This window comes from Cryptomeria japonica, chromosome 10, assembly GCF_030272615.1.
Source record: "Cryptomeria japonica chromosome 10, Sugi_1.0, whole genome shotgun sequence".
Classification (NCBI taxonomy): Eukaryota; Viridiplantae; Streptophyta; class Pinopsida; order Cupressales; family Cupressaceae; genus Cryptomeria; species Cryptomeria japonica.
Window position 1 is genome coordinate 453,770,856 of NC_081414.1, and position 23,383 is coordinate 453,794,238.

Sequence of the window (23,383 nt, forward strand, 5' to 3'; positions counted from 1 at the left end):
GTCTAACACTTGCAGGAGTTTGTGGGACAATCTGTTGTTGCTGAGCATCAGGTACCTGTGGCATTTCATTTTCAGGAATCTCATCCAACACCACATATTCTTGTTTGTCCTGTTCATGCTTCTTTTCCTACATTTGTTCTATATACATAACCTTCTCATTGAATATAACATCTCTACTTCTAATTATTTTCTTATTTTCAAGATCCCATAACTGATAGCCATATTCATCTATCCCATATCCAATGAAGGTACATTTCTGAGATTTAGTATCAAGCTTGGTTCTGTTTTCTTTATCAACATGGACAAAAGCTTCGCAACCAAAAGTTTTTAGAAAAGAATAATTTACCTTTTTACCAGTCCATGCCTCCTCTGGAATACCACCATCCAAAGGGGTTGAAGGTCCTCTATTTATCAAATAGACAGCAGTATATACAGCATCTGCCCAAAAATGTAAGGGCAATCCAGCATGCAATCTCATGCTCCTCGCACATTCCATGATGGTCCTATTCATTCTCTCTGACACACCATTTTCCTGTGGAGTTCCTGGAACTGTCTTCTGCTTTCGAATCCCATTTAAGGAACAATAATATTCAAATGCTTTGCTGCAATACTCACCTCCATTATCCGATCTGAGACACTTCAACCTTTTTCCTGTCTCATTCTCAACCAAAGCTTTCCATTTCTTAAAAGTTTCAAAAACATCTGATTTTTGTTTTAGGAAATATACCCATGTTTTTTCTGGTTGAGTCATCAATAAAAATAACATAATAACAAGAGCCACCAAGAGATGATACTTGAGCCAGTCCCCATACATCTGAATGTACAAGCTCTAACTTCTCACTCTTCTTCTCTTTCCCAACCTTGAGAAATCTGACTCTTTTCTGTTTACCATAAACACAGTTCTCACAGAACTCTAAATCAATCTTCTTTAGTCCTGGCAATAGATTTTTGGAGTGAAGGATTTTCATCCCTTTCTCACTCATGTGCCCAAGCCTATGGTGCCACATTATCGAATTTGTTCTTGCAACATTTATTGTTGTTGTCCCTGCAGCAACTTTAACTGTAGCAGCTAAGGTAGAGTAAGTGTTACCAGTACACAGATATAATGTGCCTACCTTCGCACCTTTAGCTACTACTAATGATCCTTTAGTGACCTTCCACATACTGTCTGAGAAGGTAACTATGCAACCTTCACTACCTAGTTGCCCTGCAGAAATTAAATTTCTTCTTAAATTAGGAACATGTCTTACCTCCTGCAGAAACCAGTCATTACCATTCTGCAACTTTATCTTTATCTTTCCTTTTCCAACAATTTAACAAGGCTCATCATCACCCAAATATACCTGTCCAAAATCACCTTGAACATAATCTAGAAAATATTTTCTATGGGGTGTAGCATGAAATGAAGCCCCAAAATCTATTACCCAGGAATCATTAACATTATCCAAACATAAGATTAAAGCATCTTGTAAAGTATTACTTGCAATATTAGTTTCCTTACTGTCATTTTCATTTTTGTCTCCTTCTTTGTTTTTCCGAGACCAACAATATTTCTTTAGATGACCAGGCTTTCCGCAGTACCAGCAATCTTTCTTTCCTCTAGATTGAGAGCGTCCTTTCTTTGACTTCCCTCGTGACTTCTCATTCCCAGGGCCTTTTCCTCTTTCCTTTGATCTTCCTCTATTCTCCACATTCAAAACACTACCCGATGATGTTGGAGTCTCACCTGTGCTTTTCCTTCGCATTTCCTCGCTTAGGATAACACCAACAATATCATCAAATAACAAAGTATTTTTACTAGAGACAGAGTTACTTACAGCCATAACCAAGCTATTCTAGCTTTCTGGCAAAGAACATAAAATCAAGAGACCCCTAACCTCTTCTGCAAAGGTAATTTTTACCGAAGACAATTGACTGGTAATTATATTAAATTCATTTAAGTGCTCTGCTACAGATCCTCCCTCACTCATTTTCAAATTAAACAAACGCTTCATAAGAAATACCTTATTCGAAGCCGAGGGTTTCTCATACAGCTTAGCCAATGTTGCCATCAAATCTACAGTCGTTTTTGCTTCTGTTATATTGAATGCTACAGACACCGCAAGGCACAATCAAATGGATCCCAGTGCCTTTCTATCTAAAATGTCCCACTCTTCATCTGATATTGTGGTCGGTTTCTTTGCCTTTCCTTCCAATGGCCGCCACAAATCCTTTTGATACAGGTAATCCTCCATCTGCATTTTCCATAACTGATAATTCTGGCCGTTAAACTTTTCGACCTTGAGTTTGGAATCCTCCATTGCTCCCACTCAAATCTGAAAGTCCTGCCAATTTACAGAAAACCTCGCTCTGATACCAATTGTTAGGGTTTCAAGCAGATCCGAAGCAAATATGAACTAACAATTATATGTAGATTTAAATACAAAAGATAAAGAAATAAAACAGGACACAGATAACACAGAGATTTAACGTGGTTCACCCAGAATGGGTTACGTCCACCATACACAGTCGTCCAATCTTTCTTATTATCCAACAAAAATAGTACATCAACCTTACAATGCCTTAAACATCCCAGCCGCTTATAACATGCGTTTTTAGGGCAACAAACAAAGTCGGCCTTTTTTAGGGTTTTATTACAATGTCGGTTTTCATCAACAAAAAACGGCAAAAAAATTTTTCTCGGGGGCTACCGCCCCCAAACCCCTGCCCGGGGCCCGGCCTGGCCCCAGACCCCGGCGAGGATACGTGCTGAGTGTACAGTACTTTGCTGATCAATCGCCACATTTCAACAGTGGAGTTTGCTTATAACAATGGATATCATAGCTCCAAAGGTATGTCCCCCTTTCAGGCATTGTATGGTCATCCTTGCCGCACTCCTTTGAGTTGGGATCGGTTAGAGGACAGGGTGCTTATAGGACCAGATATTCTTTGGGAGATGGAGCAGTAGGTAGATAGGATTTGTGAGCATTTAGTAGTAGCATAGGATGGACAGAAGAAGTATGCAGGTGCTCATAGGGTAGATCGTCAGTTTTCTATTGGCGATCGTGTGTTCTTGAGAGTGCATCTGCGGAAGAGTCTGATCTGTTATGGAAAGGGATCTAAGTTGGCACCTCGGTTTGTTGGACCTTTTAAGATCTTTGAGAGGATAGGACCTGTTGCCTACCATCTTGCCCTGCCACCGAGTCTATCTCACATCCACGATGGCTTTCATGTTTCAGTTCTTCGACCTTATCATCCAGATGTGACACATGTTCTTGATTGGAACTCTTTATAGGTCAAGGATGGGCAACTTTCCATGGAGCCCATGTCCATTCTTCAGCGTCGGGATTTGATCCTTAGGGGTCGTAACATCGACCAGGTAAGGGTCCTATGGGACCCAAATGATGAGACCTCGGCGACTTGGGAGGATGAAGCAAAGATGAGAGAACTGTATCAATATTTAATTTAGGCTTCCAGTAGTAAGCCTAGTTTTGGGGGGGAGAATATAGTACCCCTACTAGTTTGAACTCATTAGACACATATTTTATTATTGGTTGTTTTTCAGTGGATACATTACCATGACATATTATTCAGATTTTTATGACATTATGCTTTATTTGGAGATGAGATGTATAATTTATTTGCAGTATTTCAGTACTTGTGATTTATGACATTTTATGTATTATTGCTATGTACTGACATTTTACTTTAATTATGCAATGTGGAATTATATCTTGTGTGTTTGCAAGTGTATTGGATGCAAGGGGACAATTTTCCTTCACTTATTTCGGTGAGACAAGGAACGTCATGATTCTCCTTCATCGGTGTGTTTGCCGTGTTTTCTATATTATATATAGGTATGTATGTGTGGTTCGGTGATGCAGGATATTGCAGGTACAAGTACCGGGTAGGTACGGGGTATCATCTCCACTTGGCTTCACAGGTCTGAGCGGGCCTTATATTTTCTGATGGAAGTGGAGGAGATAGTAGTTGACCCTATTTTTACTTAGTTACACTCATATGAGTGTCGTCAGTTAATCGTTTTGTCAGTTAGTTCAGTCTTCGTATTTTGTCATTTTATATTTTATGGGTAATTGCTTGAGATTTGTTTAATTTGAGTGTTTTAGTGGATTTAATTAATTAATTAATTAAGTTTATGAAATTATCTCATTATTGTATTGTTTATGCATTGAGATTATAGATTTAGTTAATTAAAGAAATTATTAAATTAAGTTGCATGGTATTAAAAATATATTTTTATTTTAAAAATAAATTAGATTAATTGTATTCTAAAGTTATAATTAAATAAATGAATAAAAGGATTGATTGGAATTAAAGTATTGTTTTAATTCCTTATTTAGAAAATTAATTAATTGGAATTAAAAGTATTGTTTTAATTCTTTATTTAGAAAATTAATTAATTGGAATTAAAATATTGTATTAATTCTTTATTTAGAAAATTAATTAATATGCATGAGAAAAGTAAAGAAGGAATAATGTTTTTTAATTATTGCATGTGATAAATTTAGAAAATAAAATAAAAAAAATTGCTATCATTCTAAATTTAGTTTTTTTTGTGATAAAGCTATTGAACCTAGAATTTTAGTTTAAATAGGGGTTAGGTCTTTATTTTAGAACACACACAGGGATACACAGGAACTGGTCAAGAATTTAGGTGAAGAAAATTTATTGGAAGATATTGAAGGGATTAGGGCTCTTCTACAAAATTCTTCCAGGAAAGCTATACCAGGTTGGATGAATTCTTAGTTTTGTGTTTTATTAAAAATATTTCTATTTGTCTCTACTTGATGTGTGTGTAAAATAATTGTCAAGTTCAAAACCCTCTTCTGGTGAATTCGAGTTTTGTTTGTAAACTCATGCTTGATGTGTATTTTTTGTTTGTGGGAAGAATGTAATTTTGTGAAAATTAGAAAAATTGTTATAGAAAATTTGTCAAGTTTTTATGGTGCATGGAAATTGCATGATTTAGGAGAAAGGGTATTTATCTGGGAAATGGGTTTAATTACCTTAAGGAAATAAATTTAATTATACATTAAATTTATTTAGGTTAATTAAATTTTTTTTTTTAAAATAAGAAGAATTGAAATTTTGTAAAAAGGGAATTATTGGAAATTTGTTATTATTGTTGTTAAAATTTTATTAAAATGAAATTATACAAAAAAATATTGTTTTTTTTGTACTGTTTAAAAATAAAATAATTTCAAAAAAAAAAATTTAAAAAAAAAAATTAAAATAAACTACCTACGGTAGCATCCGCTACCGGCGGTAGTACACAGTACTACCGATGGTAGCAGTGCTACCGGCAGTAGCCCCTACGTATGGTAGCAGTGCTACCGGACAGTAGTACTAGCTATCAGACGGTAGCAGTGCTACCGAACGGTAGCACTAGCTACCAGCGGTAGCATAGGCTACCGTGACAGGGACTTTTTTGCAGTGATTAAAGTGTTTTTTTTTTATTTTAATTAATTTCTAAAACCCTGTTCACTGTTTCGGGTTTCGTACCCAGGGTATTAAATAAATTAAATATTATTATATTTATGTATATAAATAAATATATGTATATTCATATATGAGTTTTTATATATATGTATATATATATATATTTAATATTAGATATATTTCTTTTGGTAGTTATTATAATATTTTAAATGTTATTTAAATTATTATTTAATTACACTTTGGAATGTTAATTTAAATAAATATGTTGAAAATACATTAGGAGAATTATTTGTATTTTAAATCTTTTTGGACAAATGACAAAGTGAATGTTTTTTTTAAAAAACGTTGTAAATTCTTGTTATCTGAAAATTTGTAAATTGCATGTCATTTATGCTTTGACTATTTTTAAGGAAAAGATTGCCTGTAATAGGTTCTTGCATATAATGTGTTCTCAGTCAAGTTTTATTGCAATTTTGATTAAATTGTCATTATATCCTATGATATTATTTCTCCTAGACCAGGTGTTGTTGTATAACCTATTTGATATGAGCCATTGTGTGTCTTTGTCCAAATGGTCATTCTTGGGTTGGTATTTGTGTATCCATCACATGTGTTTGTCAGCATTGTTTAAGGTTGCCTATTTCGCCATAGAGTTCTCGTAGAGAGAAACATTTCCTGTTAGTGTCTTAAGAGAGAGAGTGGCTTTCGAGTGGGGGTCGTGCCCAAAGTGGATGACATGATAACCCGTCGAAAGTTAGTTAAAAAGTGATAACCTAATAATTGATTAATTGATTAAGGAGTGGGTAGATTTAAATATTAATTAAGATAAATGTAACTCATGCATAGATAAGTGCTTGTACAGGGCTCATGATGTTACGAGAAGGCCTGGAATGGCAAACTTACCACCTTGTCTTCACGAAAGGATTGGTAGGGTCCACATGAGACTTAGTTGGAACTGGAGGCTCAGGAGAGGTTACCAGGAGAAACCCGAGTATGGGGGCCGGGACCTATGGAGGTTGTACCATGGTAACTATCAAGCTATGTCATGACACTCTCTTCTTAGAGTCACTAGTGTTTTGTGAGTTGTGTTACATGGATGGTTGCAGAGTATTGTAGTCCTTTTGTACTTGTCTTGCTTTGCTTGCTTGAGGGTTTTCTGCTATCTCCTAGCACGGTGGGGTGGTTCCATTTCAGGATCACATGGTCGGGTGGTAGTGCCACTTCCCATCGGATGTTCTGGATTGTATCTTCAGGCGAGGAAAGGCTTCCCTGGTGTTTCTTGGATTGTGGTTTATGTACCAGCTCTTGTTCAAGATCATTGTTTAGTTGAGACCTTGTGGTCATTGTATCAGACTTTTATGTAACCTTGATATTGTATCTTTGTAACCAGTGGTATTATTAGAGGCCATGTATTTATGGATATTGTAATATTATTATGTTAGTGAAATGGATCTTATTGTTTTGATCTTATGTTTGAATGAGTTATGGAAATTGGATACATTGGAATACTTTTATTTCTTTATTATGAAATTTGGATGTATGTGTAGTTTTAAACTTAAGTGTTCAATTTATCTTATTAAATGGATTAACTGTGTTGTTAATATAATCTATGAAATTAATCTTCATTGGTTACCCTTAGGAAAACTTATGATAGACTTTCGTTGTGTTGTTAAACGTGCAATGATTATTGTTAGTACACTTAGTCTTTAAAAAAAATTATTTCACCCTTTAGTTGCCTAGTTGTGTTGTTTTCCTTTAGGGTTCCTGACGGGGTATTACACTTGGTATCAGAGCCCACGTTTCAACACTGGGTACTCTGGGTTTGTAGTGTGCCTTTTAGTTGACCATCTGGCTTAGGTCATAAATGTTTGTATCTCTCAGGAATTATCCTTGCTATGGGTCTGAACCTTTTTCTCTTTTATGGTACCAGGTCATGGCTAAGAAAGCTAGAGGAGGTGGCCATATGGGTGGTCACCAAGGAGGCAGAGGTGGAGGACGGGGTCGTGGTTTTGACTATCATAGTCCTTCACCACCACCCACTCATTTGAGTGTTGAGCCGGAATAGTTAGTTCATCAGGAGCAGGAACAATCTGTTCATCAGAACTCTCAGCATGCAGGAGAACATGTTTCTGAAAGGGAAGAGCTGAGACAGATGTTTCAGGAGGTTCTGGCTAGGTTAGGCCAAAGGCCTGAGTTTGAGCAACCTATTCATGCTCAGGTTGAGGAGCCACTTCAATAGGTTCCAGAGGAAAGAGAGAGAGAGATCACGAAGGCGAGGGGAGATTCCAGCTGTTCGACATCCACCTTCCTTAGGTCACATAAAGGACTTGATGAGGTCCAATCCTCCTTACTTTGATGGTATGGGTACTGGTCTTAAGGCAGAGACCTGGCTTCTCGGCTTGGACTGGTGTTTCGCTTTGTTTCCATACAGTAGTAACACCAAGGCAAGATGTGCTATTATGCGTCTAAATAAATTTGCTTCAATCTGGTGGAGATTAGAGGAGGAGAAGATTGGTGTATGCATTAACACTATCACATGGGAACTATTTTTGGAGACATTCAGGGCACAATTTCTCTCACCCCAGTGGAGGCAGGCTCGAGCAGATGAGTTTTATGCCTTGTGTCAGTATGGGATGATAGTAGACCAGTATGAGCATAGGTTCTATGAGCTCAAACAATACACCGCAATTGGTAATGATGAGGTTATGCTTGTCCAACATTTCGTAAGAGGTTTGAACGACCGTATCAGTGGAGGTGTGAGGGTATTCGAGCCAGCTTCAATTAAGATAGCCATGGCAAAGGCTAGATTAGTTGAGCTGAACCTTAGTCATGCACTTGGTAGTCAGACAGGTGTGTAGATAGGAAGTGCACCTACCAGTGGAAATAAAGCTCGGTGAAATCAGTCCCAGTCAACTGCACCATTTAGAACTACTCAAGCACCCGCTAAGAGTGGGAAACAATAGCAGCAACAGTCAAAACCTAAACAATTCCATGGCCAACAAGGTGGAAATTCTCAGTATAAGAAGGGTAGGAATTGACAGAGGGGTAAACAACGCCCTACAGGGCAGGCCTCGTAGAGTGCATCTTACGCCCCTAGCCAGGGAAGTTTCAAGCAATCTAGTGGACCAACAAGTAATAGAAGAGCTTGCTTCTCTTGTGGGCAGTTTGGTCACAGAGCTACATAGTGCCTTCAAAATGTCCACAACACAAGTAGTCAGAGGCCAGCAGCATCTGAACCTATAGTAGGAGATGCAGGGAGGTCCCATAGAGTATTTGCAGTGGTAGATGACTGCCAAGTTGTTCATCAGGGTACAGTCATTGAGGCAGCAGGTATGTTGCATGGAACCCCTATCTCTGTACTTTTCGATTCTAGAGCTTCTGATTCTTTTATTTCCTCATCCATTGTGGAGTGGTGCGGACTTACGTCTGTTAAGTAGGTGGATAGGTGGCAAGTAGAGTTGGCTATAGGTGTCCGTGTTTCTGTAGATGCCTTTATTCCTAGTTGTGAGTTGAAATTAGGAACCATAGTTACTTCAGTGGACCTTCGAGTTATTCCTTTGGGATCTTATGGAGTTGTATTGGGGATGGATTGGCTATCATCTCACAGTGCTCATGTAGATTGTCGCAAGAAGACAGTAGAGTGTTTAGATGACCTTGGCAGAGAAGTGCAGATTTCTTGGAGTTCAGAGGCCGATATCCCTGCATATGATCTCCGCTATGCAACTTAAGCGATGCATGCATAGAGGATGTCACCTTTTTTCAATCACTCTTGAGGAATTGGATGAGTTAGAGAGGCGAGAAATCCCTCTTGATAGTCACCCTATTCTTAGAGAGTATGCAGACGTGTTTCCATTGGATATTCTTGGTATGCCTCTGAAGTGAGATATAGACATTCATGTTGATTTGGTTCCTGATGCAGAACCTATTTCAAGAGCACCATATCGGATGACTACTCAGGAGTTAAGTGAGTTGAAGTTGCAGATAGAAGAATTATTGGCCAAGGGATTCATGCATCCTAGTGTTTCCTCTTGGGGTGCGCCTGTTTTCTTTGTTAAAAAGAAAGATGGTTCTCTTTGATTATGCATTGATTACAGACAGCTGAATAAGGTAACCATCCGGAATAGATATACATTGCCTTATATAGATGACCTTTTTGATTAGGTTAAGGGAAGGGAGCCAAGGTGTTCTCTAAGATTGACTTGAAATCTGGATACCATCAGTTACGCATTCAGGATACAGACATTCATAAGATAGCATTTCGTACTCATTATGGTCACTATGAGTTCATAGTGGTGCAATTCGAGTTGACGAACACGCCTTTAGTTTTCATGAGCTTAATGAATGGAGTTTTTCGCACCTATCTTGATCGTTTCGTCATTGTATTCTTGGATGACATTCTGATTTATTCTAGATCTGTGGAGGAGCATGAGGGTCACTTACGTTAGGTACTGCAGTGCTTAAGGGAAAATCAACTCTATGCCAATTTAGCAAAGTGTGACTTCTTCCAGACTGAGGTGAACTATCTTGGTCATGTGGTTTCGGGAGAAGGTATATCTGTGGATCCTTCAAAGATCCAAGCCATTGTTGATTGGCCAGCGCTGACCAACGTTTCTGAAGTTAGGAGTTTTATGGGTTTGGCCAGATATTACCATCGCTTTGTTGAAGGCTTTTCCCAGATAGGACACCCTATTACTTCTCTTCAAAGAAAAGGGAAGAAGTTTGTTTGGTCAGAACAGTGTGAAGCAGCTTTTAAAACCTTGAAGGAACTCCTTGTGAGTGCTCAAATTTTGGCAGTTCTAGATCCATCTGGAGATTTTATGGTATGCACAGATGCCTCTTTAGAAGGTATTGGTGCAGTACTTATGCAGGATGGACGTGTGGTTGCTTATGATTCTCGAAAACTGAAGAACCACGAGTTGAACTATCCAGTTCATGATTTAGAGTTGGCAGCTGTATTTCATGCTTTGGTTCAATGGCGGCATTTCCTGTTAGGGCGTTGGTTTGAGCTGCATAGTGATCACCACAGTTTGCAGTATATATTCACACAGCCAAACTTGAATGCTCAACAGTGAAGATGGATGGAGTTCTTTTGTGAATATTATTTTGAGGTTCATTATATTCAGGGGAAAGAGAACGTAGTAGCAGATGCTTTGAGTTGTAGGCAGCATGAAGTTTCAGCATTATCCCTAGGAGTAGATTTGAGAGAGAGAATTCTCGGAGTTCTTTCTCAGGATACTTGGTATCAGGATGTTAGAGCTGTGATAGAGTCTGAAAGGCCTTTAGAGGGTAGATGTTTTGGGTATAACCTTGAGGAAGATGGACTTCTTCGTCACCATGAATAGATTTATGTACCTCCTTTGGAGGGTCTTCGTGTTTTGATCATGACCGAGGCCCATCGTGCACCTTATTCGGCACATCCTGGTGTCAAGAAGATGCACGCAGACCTTAGACAGATTTATCATTGGGCAAGTATGAAACGTGACATTGCTGATTTTGTGTCGAAATGTTTAGAGTGTCAGTGAGTGAAGGCAAAGCATCAGCACCCAGCAGGGCTTTTGCAGCCTAATCTAGTACTGGATTGGAAATGGGATATCATTTCCATGGATTTCATTGTTGGTTTGCCTATCTCTTCACATCGTCATGATGCCATCATGGTCATAGTTGACAGATTGACTAAGGTTGCTCATTTTGTTCCTATTCGAGCTTCCTATACAGCAGCAATGGTGGCACGAGTCTTCTTAAAAGAAGTAGTAAGATTGCATGGGATTCTGAGGCAGATCATATCTGATAGAGATCCTGTCTTTACCTCAGCATTGTGGACCTCACCTCATCATGCTTTGGGGACTCAGTTGAATTTTAGTTTAGCTTATCATCCAGAGATAGATGGTCAGACAGAGAGAGTGAATCAGGTATTAGAGGACATGCTTCGCATGTATGTGATGGACCAACAGTCACGTTGGGAGGACTATATATATCTAGTGGAGTTTGCTTATAATAATGGATATCATAGCTCCATAGGTATGTCACCCTGTCAGGCATTGTATGGTCATCCTTGCCGCACTCCTTTGAGTTGGGATCAGTTAGAGGACAGGGTGCTTATAGGACAGGATATTCTTCAGGAGATGGAGCAGTAGGTAGATAGGATTCGTGAGCATTTAGTAGTAGCACAGGAGAGACAAAAGAAGTATGCAGATGCTCATAGGGTAGATCATCAGTTTTTTGTTGGCGATTGTGTGTTCTTGAGAGTGCGTCCATGGAAGAGTTCGATCTGTTATGGAAAGGGATCTAAATTGGCACCTCAATTTGTTGGACCCTTTGAGATCATTGAGAGGATAGGACCTATTGCCTACCGTCTTGCCTTGCCACCGAGTCTATCCTGCATCCACAATGTCTTTCATGTTTCAGTTCTTTGACCTTATCATCCAGATGTGACACATGTTCTTGATTGGAACTATTTGCATGTCGAGGACGGGCAACTTTCCATGGAGCCCGTGTGCATTCTTCAGCGTCGGGATTTGATCCTTAGGGGTCGTACCATCAACCAGGTAAGGGTCCTATGGGACCCAAATGATGAGACCTCGGCAACTTGGGAGGATGCAGCAAAGATGAGAGAACTGTATTCTTATTTATTTTAAGCTTCCAGGAGTAAGCCTAGTTTTGGGGGGGAGAATGTAGTACCCCTACTAGTTTGAACTCATTAGATACATATTTTATTATTGGTTGTTTTTCAGTGGATACATTACCATGACATATTATTCAGATTTTTATGACATTATGCTTTATTTGGAGATGAGATGTATAATTTATTTGTAGTATTTCAGTACTTGTGATTTATGGCATTTTATATATTATTGCTATGTACTGACATTTTACTTTAATTATGCAATGTGGAATTATATGTTGTGTGTTTGCGAGTGTATTGGATGCAAGGGGATGATTTTCCTTCACTCATTTCGATGAGACAGGGAACGTCACGATTCTCCTTCATCGGTGTGTTTGTCATGTTTTCTATATTATATATATGTATGCATGTGTGGTTCGGTGATGCAGGATATTGCAGGTACAAGTACCGGGTAGGTACGGAGTATCGTCTCCACCTGGCTTCACAGGTCTGAGTATGCCTTATATTTTCTGATGGAAGTGGAGGAGATAGTAGTTGACCCTATTTTTACTCAGTTACACTCCTATGAGTGTCGTCAGTTAGTCGTTTTGTCAGTTAGTTCGGTCTTCGTATTTCGTCATTTTATCTTTTATGGGTAATTGCTTGAGATTTGTTTAATTTGAATGTTTTAGTGGATTTAATTAATTAATTAATTAAGTTTATGAAATTATCTCATTATTGTATTGTTTATGCATTGAGATTATAGATTTAGTTAATTAAAGAAATTATTAAATTAAGTTGCATGGTATTAAAAATATATTTTTATTTTAAAAATAAATTAGATTAATTGTATTCTAAAGTTATAATTAAATAAATGAATAAAAGGATTGATTGGAATTAAAGTATTGTTTTAATTCTTTATTTAGAAAATTAATTAATTGGAATTAAAAGTATTATTTTAATTCTTTATTTAGAAAATTAATTAATTGGAATTAAAATATTGTATTAATTCTTTATTTAGAAAATTAATTAATATGCATGAGAAAAGTAAAGAAGGAATAATGTTTTTTAATTATTGCATGTGATAAATTTAGAAAATAAAATTAAAAAAATTACTATCATTCTAAATTTAGTTTTTTTCGTGATAAAGCTATTGAACCTAGAATTTTAGTTTAAATAGGGGTTAGGTCTTTATTTTAGAACACACACAGGGACACACAGGAACAGGTCAAGAATTTAGGTGAAGAAAATTTATTGGAAGATATTGAAGGGATTAGGGCTCTTCTACAAAATTCTTCCAGGAAAGCTATACCAAGTTGGATGAATTCTTAGTTTTGTGTTTTATTAAAAATATTTCTATTTGTCTCTACTTGATGTGTGTGTAAAATAATTGTCAAGTTCAAAACCTTGTTCTGGTGAATTCGAGTTTTGTTTGAAAACTCATGCTTGATGTGTATTTCTTGTTTGTGGGAAGAATGTAATTTTGTGAAAATTAGGAAAATTCTTATAGAAAATTTGTCAAGTTTTTATGGTGCATGGAAATTGCACGATTTAGGAGAAAGGGTATTTATTTGAGAAATGGGTTTAATTACCTTAATAAAATAAATTTAATTATACATTAAATTTATTTAGGTTAATTAATTTTATTTTTTTTAAAAAGAAAGATTGAAATTTTTTAAAAATGGAATTATTGGAAATTTGTTATTATTGTTGTTAAAATTTTATTAAAATGAAATTATAAAAAAAATATTGTTTTTTTTGTACTGTTTAAAAATAAAATAATTTAAAAAAAAAAATTAAAATAAACTACCTACGGTAGCGTCCGCTACCGGCGGTAGTACTAGCTACTGGATGGTAGTACTAGCTACTGGCGGTAGCATAGGCTACCGTGACAGGGACTGTTTTGCAGTGATTAAAGTGTTTTTTTTTATTTTAATTAATTTCTAAAACCCTATTCACTGTTTCGGGTTTCGTACCCAGGGTATTAAAATAAATTAAATATTATTATATGTATGTATATAAATAAATATATGTATATTCATATATGAGTTTATATATATATATATATGTTTAATATTAGATATATTTCTTTTGGTAGTTATTATAATATTTTAAATGTTATTTAAATTATTATTTAATTACAGTTTGGAATGTTAATTTAAATAAATATGTTGAAAATACATTAGGAGAATTATTTGTATTTTAAATCTTTTTGGACAAATGACAAAGTGAATGTTTTTTTTAAAAAAAGTTGTAAATTCTTGTTATCTGGAAATTTGTAAATTGCATGCCATTTATGCTTTGACTGTTTTTAAGGAAAAGATTGCCTGTAATAGGTTCTTGCGTATAATGTGTTCTCAGTCAAGTTTTATTGCAATTTTGATTAAATTGTCATTGTGTCCTATGATATTATTTCTCCTAGACCAGGTGCTATTGTATAACCTATTTGATATGAGCCATTGTGTGTCTTTGTCCAAATGGTCATTCTTGGGTTGGTATTTGCGTATCCATCACCTGTGTTTGTCAGGATTGTTTATGGTTGCCTGTTTCGCCATAGAGTTCTCGTAGAGAGAAACATTTCCTCTTAGTGTCCTAAGAGAGAGAGTGGCTTTCGAGCGGGGGCCATGCCCAAAGTGGATGACAGGATAACCCATTGAAAGTTAGTTAAAAAGTGATAACCTAATAATTGATTAGGGGGTGGGTAGATTTAAATATTAGTTAAGATAAATGTGCCTTGTGCATAGATGAGTGCTTGTACAGGGCTCATGATGTTACGAGAAGGCCTGGAATGGCAAACTTACCACCACCTTGTCTTCACAAAAGGATTGGTAGGGTCCGCATGAGACTTAGTTGGAATCAGAGGCTCGGGAGAGGTTACCAGGAGAAACCTGAGTATGGGGGCCGAGACCTATGGAGGTTGTACCATGGTAACCATCAAGCTATGCGATGACACTCTTTTCTTAGAGTCACTAGTGTTTTGTGAGTTGTGTTACATGGATGGTTGCAGAGTCTTGTAGTCCTTTTGTACTTGTCTTGCTTTGCTTGCTTGAGGGTTTTCCGCTATCTCCTAGCACGGTGGGGTGGTTCCATTTCGGGATCACATGGTCGGGTGGTAGTGCCACTTCCCATCAGATGTTCTAGATTGTATCTTCAGGCGAGGAAAGGCTTCACTGGTGTTTCTTGGATCATGGTTTATGTACCAGCTCTTGTTCGAGATCATTGTTCAGTTGAGACCTTGTGGTCATTGTATCAGACTTTTATGTAACCTTGATATTGTATCTTTGTAATTAGTGGTATTATTGGAGGCCATGTATTTATGGATATTGTAATATTATTATGTCAGTGAAATGGATGTTATTGTTTTGATCTTATGTTTGAATGAGTTATGGAAATTGGATACATTGGAATACTTTTATTTCTTTATTATGAAATTTGGATGTATGTGTAGTTTTAAACTTAAGTGTTCAATTTATCTTATTAAATGGATTAACTGTGGTGTTAATATATTCTATGAAATTAATCTTCATTGGTTACCCTTAGGAAAACTTATGATAGACTTCCATTGTGTTGTTAAACATGCAATGATTATTGTTAGTACACTTAGTCTTTAAAAAAATTTATTTCACCCTTTAGTTGCCTAGTTGTGTTGTTTTCTTTTAGGGTTCCTGGTGGGGCATTACAAGCCAAGTATTCATGAGAATGGGAATGGATAGTTACTTTCCTTTTAGACTAACTTGGGTCTATGACTCTCAATGGTGTTCATCCCAAAATTGTATGTAATATTATTCACTTACATCCAAGGTTTGACTGAGAATTTTGTCTTAGTTGTCACTGATTTGGATAGTAAATAGAGGATCCTATAAGGATGGCTATCACCATACTCTCGATGACTTCACAACATTGATAATGAATTCACATTAGACACTCATGGATTACTCCAATTAGACATTAGTCAACTTAAGATATGATACAAGGATTGCATACCACAAAGCCATTAGCATATCACCTACTCTAAATCACCACAAAGCCATTAGATATGTTTTGAGATGAAAAAGAAGAGTTAAATGGTTTTGGTTCAATTTGCATTATTTATATGTTCAATTAATTTAATTTGGTATATCATATTGAAATGCCATTTCATAACTAACATTTCAACTTCTATATAACTAGTTCTATAGCCCGATTTTTTTGCCTATGAAGAAAGATCATGTCAGATAATATCAACGAACAACAAAATAAGGAGACAATTGCTAGATTGTGGTCTAACTTGAAAATAAAAAGTGATGGAAAATGTTATTGTCCCAATAAAAATTTTAAGGGGTTAAAGACTAGAAGACTTCTAATCAAAATAGTTAAGAAACATTTTAGATTGCATGGTCACATTGAAGGGGGACATGATTATCATCCATTGGTAAGTTTTTCATTATATCATTTTAACAATTTATATACATAAGAAATCACTTGATGATGAGATCATGATCATGGATTATTTATGTTAATCATTTTTATATAGGTCGAGCACCCCAGAGCACATGATATGGATCAACACAACTTGGAGAATATGGTTTTGAAAGTGGAGGAACATGGAGGTGTGAATATCGAAGCTGAAGATAATGATCCCATGGAAGATGATGATCATGAGTCACAAAACACAATTGAAGATGATGGTACAAATACATTGATCCATGACACATTTAATTCTGGCCCAGCTGATCATGATGATCAAGATGACCTTGATGTTGTTCATGATTTATCTCTACTTGAGAAGGCATATGAGGCCCTTTATGAAGGCTCCCAGACAACTCTTCTCTCCGCTATATTATTGTTGGTGAACTTGAATGTTATGAATGGTTTATCCAGCATAACAATCTCATGTATGTTAAGGTATGTCATATATGTCATTATATTTAATAAATAGTGAATCATGTACCATTAATATTCTTTATATTAACAAATTATATTTTTTTGTTGTAGATTGATAGGTAAGTTTTTGTTACCACCATCAAATATTCTACCTTGCTCATACCGAGAATTATCTGCCATTATGAAAGATATTGGAATGGAGTATGAAGCAATAGATGCTTGTCCCAGTGATCATATTATATATATCACAAACAACATGAATTTTGAACTGAATGCCCTGAATGTCATATTAGTAGATATCGAATAGATCAAAAAACAAAAAAGGTGCCTCGCAAGGTTCTTCATTATATTCCCATTATTCCACGTATGCAATGATTATTCAAGTGCACTAGCTTGGCATAATTTATGGATAACCATGCACGCAATAGAAGTCGAGATGACATTATTCAAATGTCTGCAGATGGTTTGACATTTATGGACATAGAGGAAAAGTGGCCACACTTTAAAGAAGAACCTCGTAATCTTAGGCTTTCATTGGCAGTGGATGGTGTCAATCCATTTGGAGAGCTAAGATCTGTTTACTTGATGTGGCCTGTTTTTGTTATCAACAATAACATTCCTCCATGGATGTCAATAAAGAGGGAGCACATAATGTTGGCAATTATTGTTCCAGGTATTTTATCATTTAATAGTCATCTAAATTTAATTATAAATATTGCAGTAAAATAGTCATAATAATTATGTAATGTTTTTATTCATTCGATTAGGTAAGTACCAAGTTAAAGATATGAATGTATATATTGAGCCTCTTATCAACAAGTTGTTGGAGTTACGGAATGGTGTCACTATGTAGGACATCTCTAGACCAATAGGACAAAGACAATTTCAATTCCATACGATGCTTGTATGGACAATACACGATGTAATACCCTAAAATTGGTCATCTAAACCATGGGCCCCTAATCTCGACAACATCACCAAGGTCCTAACCAAAGGCAATTAAATCAATCAAATGTCACATGGCAAATCAATTACTCAATATTAATTAAATATTTATTTAATTAATTGAATCATTCCAAGAAAATCATTTTGATCAATTATCCTATTGAATTTATTAAATATCCTTGCATATTTAATTAATTAATAAATTTGTCATTAATCATAAAAAAGGAATTAATATATTACAAAAGAGGAATTAATCACAAAGCAAGAGTTAAATTGAAAATAAAATAAAAGAATTGAATTGAGAGAAATTAAACTTGAGATATTCTGCTAAATTAACTTGAAATTAGAAAAGCAATTAAAAGGAATTTAATTATTCTCTAAAATTGGAACTCAAAGCTTTTGAGAAAAAGAAGTTCAGTTGCATTCAAAAGACTCTTTTCTTGAATAAATCAAAGAATTACCTATTTTTATCACAAATGCATGGAATTAATTAAATCTTATTTCTAATGCAACTCAAACATCTTTTCTGAATGCATTTCAATTAAACTATAATTGGAATCTATCTCAAGGTTAATTGAATCTGATTTCTCAATTATTTCAATTAATCCTAAATTATGCTTTTTCTTGATCTCTCTTGTAATTCTCTATAAATTCAGCCTTCAGCTCTCATTCAAAACACCTTGGAGATTTATTATTACACACTTTTCACTCTGGAGTCATTGAATATATTGTGCTTGCTTTTTGAGATTATTACATCTTAGTTTAATTTCTTTTTCTATATTTAGTTTATCCATTATTGCTTGAATCCATTATTGCTTGAATTCATTATTGCTTGAATCTTTCATCCATCTTTCATACTGTAGTACCCCTCCTCGATCAACCTCTTTTGTATGTTTTAAGTTACTTCAGTGACTGTTCTATGGAACATTTTTGTATTTTGATTCAGATATCATGGGATGTTATTTCATGCTTTATCTAGAGTTATGGTGTATGATTTTATGCAGCATCTCAGTGCTTATGATTAATGTTATTTTATGGATCATTATCATGGACTGGCACTTTTCCCTTCTATTGTGATGCGTTATTTATATGTTGCATGTTTGCAAGTGTATTGGGATGCGAGGGGATGATTTTTCTTCACTCACTCCGGTGAGACAGGGAACGTCACGATTCTCCTTCATTGGTGTGTTTATCGTGTCTATATGTATATTGTCTATATGCACGTGTGGTTCTTTGGTGCAGGACATTGTAGGTACAAGTACTGGGTAGGTACGGGGTATCAACTCCACCTAGTTTCATAGGTCTGAGTGTGCCTTATATATATATATATATCCGATGGGAGTGGAGGAGATAGCTATTGTACCCTAGCTTGACCGTAGTTACACTCGTGTGAGTGTTGTCAGTCAGTTGTGTTTCCCCGTCTGGCTGTTATGCATGTCATGGTGCCTTGGTTTTGCGTGTTTCCATTTATTTAAATGGATGATGCTATCTTGTGTTAGCGTAATCATTTAATTAATGTGCTATGTGATTATTGATTTATTTAGGTTGATGAATTGCTAGATTAAATGGTTAAATGGCTTAATTTATTGTGTAAAGTTGCATTAATATTTTTGTGAAATAAATAAATTGCCTAGCCATTTAAAAAGGTTAAATGCTTATGTTGAAGGAAGTATTTATGGAAAAAGAAATAAATGAAAGTTTTTCTTTTTATTTTTCCATTTGGCCTTTTTAATTTAATCATTGGAAAGAATTATCATTTTTGGGAAAGAAATAAATCTGAGTGCCTTTTAGTTTTAAAATATTTAAATTTGATTGGATGAAAAACTTTAACCTAGAAGCTTGGGTTAAAAGATATTTTTGGGCATCCATTCTGGGCATTCACGGCAGGAGAAGAAGAGAATTTTTGGAGAGAAAATTCTGGAAAAACTTCCTGAAGGAGCTGGAAATTTGACCTGGCTACAAGACTGGAGTTTCTTCATCCCTTTTACTTGCTAATTGCTTCAAGGTTGGAGGTTCCCTTCTTGTTTTGAATTTGTTTTTGAAATTTTCAGTTTGCTTCCTGTGTATGGAAATTTATGTATTATGCCTATAGATTCTTTTTGGAATGTTGAAATGGAAGAAAGATTGCCTAATATAGTTGATTGTGTGATGCTATAAGCATATGGTTGCATTCAGGAAAGTAATTTGTTCATTTCTTCTTTGTTGTGTGTTATTTGTTCATAGTAAACAATTTCTTGATTTACCTCTTCTTTGGAAAGAAAGAATTTTAGATTGGGCTTGCTGGGTGCATCCTTGTTTCTATTCTGTCATGATTTGGCTAGCTATCCTTTCTAGTGTGTTTATTTCACCATTTACCTTGCGGGTAAACTCTTCCTTGAAATTTTGGAAATTGGCACTGTATGTGTGTGCCCGTGAAAAAATTCTGGAAATGGAATGTTCCTTGTGGTTAGTGATTTTGTGTCTTTTTGGTTTTAGAATGCTTGGAGGCCTGTTTCTTGTGCCTCTCTTGTGGACTTTACTACTCTCATGATGGACTTACCTCATCACATGGGTTGGTAGTGGGCACTACTAGTCGACAGTACCACTACCAATTGGTAGTGGGCACTACCGGTTGGCAGTACTACTACCAGTTGGTAGTGGGCACTACCGGTCGGCAGTACCATTATCGGTTGGTAGTGGGCACTACCGGTCGGCAGTACCGTTACCAGTTGGTAGTGGAAGTGTTATCGATTGGTAGTGGTAGTGTTACCAGTTGGTAGCAATAGTGTTACCGATTAGTAGCAGTAGTGTTACCGGTCAGTAGGGCTATTACCAGTGGTAGAAGTACTACCGGTAGGTAGTGTCTGTTGCCCCCAACAATAGCACAACCATGGGTTGGTTTGACCCCCGCTTAGCTTTGAGCCCTCACCGATCTCCAAACCGATTTGTGTTAAGAACTTAAATTTTATAAATGGAATGTTTAAAGTGGTATTGCGTGATGTAATGTGATTTTCATGTGATTTTTATTATGTGGTTAATAAATTTATCAATGAAAATTAAGGCATGAATTAGAGATTCAAATGGGTAGATTTGGAATATTGATTTGGAAATTGATTAGATGTAACTTCTGGAAAGGAGTGTTTTATTTAATTTTCAATCAATGATGTTGCAAGTGTTTATGTTGCTAATATTTTCAAAGATTGTCTGAGTGTGGATTTGATGTATTTAGCTGTCCTTGCAAGTCTTTATTGTGATATTTTGGTCTATGATTCAATCATCCTGTGGTGGTATAATTGGTACCTTTGACCAAGTGATATATGTTGGCTCCATTGTCTTAACCATGTAGTGTCTTTGCCTTATGGTTAGTCAAGAGTTAGTATGTCCTTGTTTGACCACTTGTTTCTGATAGTGGTGCTATGGCTGTCTGCTTCACCATAAGGTCCTTGGGGAGTGACCATGCTTGTGTAGTGTCCTTTGAGAGAGTGGCTTTCGCTTGGGGGTTGCACCCAAAGTGGTAGGTATTACGACCTAGCGAAAGTCAGATAATAACTGGTAATCTAATAAATTGATTAGGTGGGTAGTATCATAATATTAATAAAGATAATTGTACCTCATGCATAGGTGAGTGCTAGTACAGGGCTCATAATGTTGCGAGAAGGCCTGGAATGGAAAACCAACCACCTTGTCTTCATGGAAGGCTGGTAGGGTCTGCATGAGACTTAGTTGGAACTGGATGGTCGGGAGAGGTTGCCAGGATAGTGAGTTGGGACCTATGGAGGCTATACTAGGGTAGCCATCTTAAGCTATGCAATGACACTCTCTCATTTGGTTCACTTGTGTTTTGTGATGTCAGTTCACTTGTGTTTATGAAGTTGAGTCACTTGGATTCTTGTGGAGTCTTATTGTGCTATCATGGAGTCATATTGTTTTGTCGACCATGTCATGCTTATGCTTGTTTTAGGGTCCTCATCTATCTCCTAGCACGGTGGGGTGATTCCATTTTGGGAATTACATGGTCGGGTGGTAGTGCCACTTCCCATCGGATGTTCGGATTTGTATCTTCATGCGAGGATTGGCTTCGTAGGTGTTCCTATGGTTCGTGACTCATGCATCATCTCAAGTTTTGAAGATTATTGGTATTGGTAGATCTATGTGGTCATTGTATCATTGTAATAGTGATCTTATGTAACCTTGTAATTGGATGAGATCAATCCTTTATGTTTATTGAGAAGCTATGTATTGGAAGAGCAATGTAATTCTATGTTTGGATGTTTTTATCAGTTTCCTTGATGATGTTAGTAAATGCTTATTGAAGTAGAAATTATGTTGTATCCTTTCAATCTTTCTATGATGAATCTTTATTTGCTTAAGGCTTCTTGTGATCATTGAGTTAATGATGCATAGGTGGATTTACGATTTTGTGGAATTTATTCTTGAAGTTAATTCTTCATTGGTAACCCTTAAGGAATTTTGGTGTAATTATTCCGCTTGTGTTATCATGCATGTTGCGTAAATGCACTTATGATGTTTATACTTTAAAAAAAAAAAATGTTTCACCCTTGTTGTGGGTTTTCCTTTGGGGTTCCTGGCGAGGCATTACACATCTATTTAGCTTAATATCATGCTCATATAGATTAAATTCTTTGTCTTGGTGTAGTCTAGTCATTGGTATTGCTTATACTAATCTGAGAGCAATCTTATACTCACATCTTTTAGAAGGCAATTAGTCGATTTGTTATGGTTTTCATATTCATGCTTATATCTGTCTAACCATACATGTAATGACTTAATTGAAGTGTTGTGTCTTGCAACTATCAGACTTATTCCACTTTTTCACACACACATTTCTGGCACCCACCATGGGGCCCGAGACTACTTTTTTTTTCAGCCTCCAAGACTAACTGTTTAATTTAAATTTATTTTTTCATATTTTTTACTTTTCAGATTTTTTTCCATACAATTTCCGCGTAATATCGTATGACATTTCCCACAGTGCCGGATGACAAACTTAAATTATCATACGATCTGTATAAATTATCGTACGATTTGGTGAGAATTGTTGTACAAAACTATATTCTGTTGGGTTAAAAAAACAAGTTTCATTCTTCGGGTTTTCTGTTTAATTTTGATTACACTGACACTGACCCTCGCTGGTTATCTGTTTATCTAAAGAATTTTCACAGCCTAATGAGTTTTTGCAGAATGATTGTCGAAGACTATGCTTGTCGCACAAAGACAATATGACTACTGATTCGTTGTCTTTGCAGGTTTCCTGAGGACATTCAACAAAACATTGTGTATTCATTAAATTCATTTTTAGGCACCTAACTTGCTATCTGGTTAAAGAACAAATCTATATTTCATGTTTTAAGAAAATTCTGAGACGTAGGAGAGTATGCTCTTGTCTTTATAGACAATAAGAAATCTAGACCCTTGAGGTGTTTTCTTTAAGTTTGAGATTTTTATATCTTTAGCGGGCCTGCCCTCCTGAGGAGCTAATAAATCTATAGCCATTATGACCGGTGAGAGGGGAACGACCCAAGTGGGAATGACTAA